We start from the raw sequence: 3,144 nt of genomic DNA on the forward strand, positions 1-3,144 counted from the left end.
CTGTTGCCTCCTCCTTTATTTATTTACTCCTGGATCTCAGTAGCTTTCGACATCATGATAATACGGCACGGATCGCGGGCCACTTTTAAGATTGCAAACTAAATGTCACCGCGCAGAAATTAGCATTTAATAGATTCGGTTGTAGAGGAGGTTCGCTGCGGGGAAAATGGGACGAGGCTGTATGAAACAAAAGGTTGGGCACCAAGAGAACAAAAGAGGTCGACAACCCACGTGATTACAGCAAGACGTAACACTCCATTCTCGGCAGTCGTAGATCAATTTTACAACTACTTCCTTTTATCTCAAGCACGCCATTATATTAAGAACAAGCCACATCACGAAGTCATATTGTGTAACTATCGCTTCGTCAATATTCCATTCATAATAGGGATGAGCTCACTTTAATCATCTCTTAAGTTATTTTGTGGTTATGAGCTTGAATTCGGGAGATAATGGGTTCGAACCCCACCTATCGCAACGCCTGAAGATGGTTTTCCGTGTTTTCCTATTTTCACACGCGCAAAATGCCGGGACTGAACTTTAAGGCCATGGCCGCTTCCTTCCCACTCATAGCCCTTTCCTATCCCATCGTCGCCATAAGACCTATCCGTGTCGGTGCGACGTAAGAAAAATTGTTAAAAATATAAACAGGGTGTCCTTGAAAAAGGTTACAATATTACAATAGGAGGCAACACGAAATAAACGAAGGATCAAAGGTTCTATAAATATTGCTCGCAAACGCAATATCTTCTGAGTTACGGTCAGTTACCACTACCATCAATGACCCCAATGTCTTCGATCTACTCCTCACATCATATGCTCGATGTGATCGCCATCCATTGCAATACAGCCTTCCACCCGACGTCGCCTGGCGACCCCTGGCTGTTGTCAAATTGCATCACAGGCATTGAACATGCGTTTTCCTATTGTATCCATATCATTTATGGTGACCGCATACACCATGGTCTTCCAAAGCCAAAAATCTAAAGGGTTAAGATCAGGTGAGCGGGCAGGCCAAGGTACTGGCCCTCCCCGACCATTTCATCGCTCATGGAAGATCCATGTTACCAGGGGTATGCATATCTTTTCCGGTTTCACTAAGAGATAGCGCCAGCGAACAGTACGCAGCGTATCAATTTGACACATTCGTCACTTTGTTCGTCTGATATTAACCTATCAACACTCACAAGTTGAGTCCGCCAAACACTAGCGTCTATGTTGTATCGTTCATTGCTTTTCTTGCTTAATCAAAAGAAAAAAATGCCGTGGATATTTATGGTTTACTGTTAGAAACATATGGTGAACACGCTCCATCGATTAGAACTTGTGAGACATGGTTTCGCAAATGAAACGTAGTGCTTTGTGTCTGGTGGGACCGGGGCGGTATTGTGCGTTATGAACTCTTGAAGCCCGGCAAAACGGTTGATGCACAACGCTATCACCAACAAATGATTCATTCATATCATGCATTGATCGGAAAACGACCGAAATGGGCCAAAAGACATGGCAAAGTTATTTTGTTACACAACAATGCGTCGTCTCACGCAGCAAACCAGTGAAAGACACCTAGAAATCGCTTGGATGGGGCATCCTTGCGCACCCGCCGTACTGCCCCGACCTAGTGCTATCTGACTATCACCTCTTCGCATCAATAGGGCACGCGCTCGCAGAGCAACACTTTAGCAATTTCGAGGAAGTTGGAAAACGGCTCGACGAATGGTTTGCCGCAAATGACAAGCAGTTTTTATGGCATAGTATTCATTACTTACGTTAAAGATGGACGAAGCGTGTAGAAGCCGATGACCAATATTTTGAATAGACAAAAAATTAATTTCCCTTGAAAATTGCGCGTTTTCTTTACCTAAAAAGAACCGGCAGAAACTAATGCATGCACCTGCTAGGTGTCGCGTAACACTACGATGAAAATGGGCCGATGCCCCATCATTCATGTACCACATTTGCAGTCGTTTACGACCAGTGACAGGGTACGAACATATTTCCTTCTCTTGCGTAAATTATTGGAACATAGTGATCATTGATGGTAGTGGTAGCGGAACATAACTCGGAAGATACTGCGTTTGCGACAAATTTATGTAAGACCTTTCTTCCTGCGTGTGTTGCGTGCTGTCTCTCCTGTAAATACTGGAACCCTTTTTCGGGACATCCAGTATATTACTTTCTCTGCTGAATAGCATATGGTTAACAAACGACGCATCGCAAAGCACTGGCGCACGTCCTGCGAGCATTCCCGCAGAGTGCAGCACTGAGAAATTATCGGCAACATCAAGAAAGATAATTTATCGCAGATGAACTTCGGAGGAAAATTACACCGTTTATGAAAAAGTTCATGGCATATCGTCAGATTTTTTGTGTGAATTTTCAGTTTCGAATCGGTTAATTTATAACTTAGGTTCTTCCGTCTGTCGAAACTAATTTTGAATAAGTGAATTGATAAACTGCCTGAAAAAGAAACAATCTTGAATGACACGTTTCGTTCCCGAAAGAACATCATCAGTAGGCGGCGGATTTTTAGGCAGTAACATGTCAGAATGCAAACTCATTTGGTTGGTAGAGAGTGTTGTCTACCCGTTCGTTCGATATGTAGCAAGAGTAAGGCTTCGATCATATTGGAGGCACGCTTGTGCAAGTAATTTGGTGGCGCGCGCGTGCACAAGCGTGCACATATAAACAAAATCTGCAGGAGAGCGACAGAAGCAAGTGGTGACTTGTCTATCGCCGCTCACACTACCCGCCACAAGCAAGTGCACGCTTGCGCAAGCTTGATCCGACCCAACTTCGAAACAAAACTATTTGTTTTGTAGTTGCAAGCGTGCGTGATCTCAGTTGATTTCTGACCATCGAAGCAGTGACAGTGTAGTGCTTTGGAGCTCTTCAGGTGATACACACTTTCGAAAATTAGATTGCCTCCTTATTCTAGGTGTGATTTTGTCCAGTATAAAGTGTCTGGTATCATTCTGAAGTATTCAAAAAACTTATCAGGCTGTCTAAGCAAATCGTTGAATATTCGTGCATACTCTACATCTTCCTCTCTGTCCAAAAAATACTCATTCACCCACTCGTCCCTGACTTCCTGCTCTTCCAAAAATAAAAACTTTAAAACACCATTTTCCAAAACAATGTCCT

Source organism: Anabrus simplex, chromosome 1, assembly GCF_040414725.1.
Source record: "Anabrus simplex isolate iqAnaSimp1 chromosome 1, ASM4041472v1, whole genome shotgun sequence".
NCBI classification, from domain to species: domain Eukaryota; kingdom Metazoa; phylum Arthropoda; class Insecta; order Orthoptera; family Tettigoniidae; genus Anabrus; species Anabrus simplex.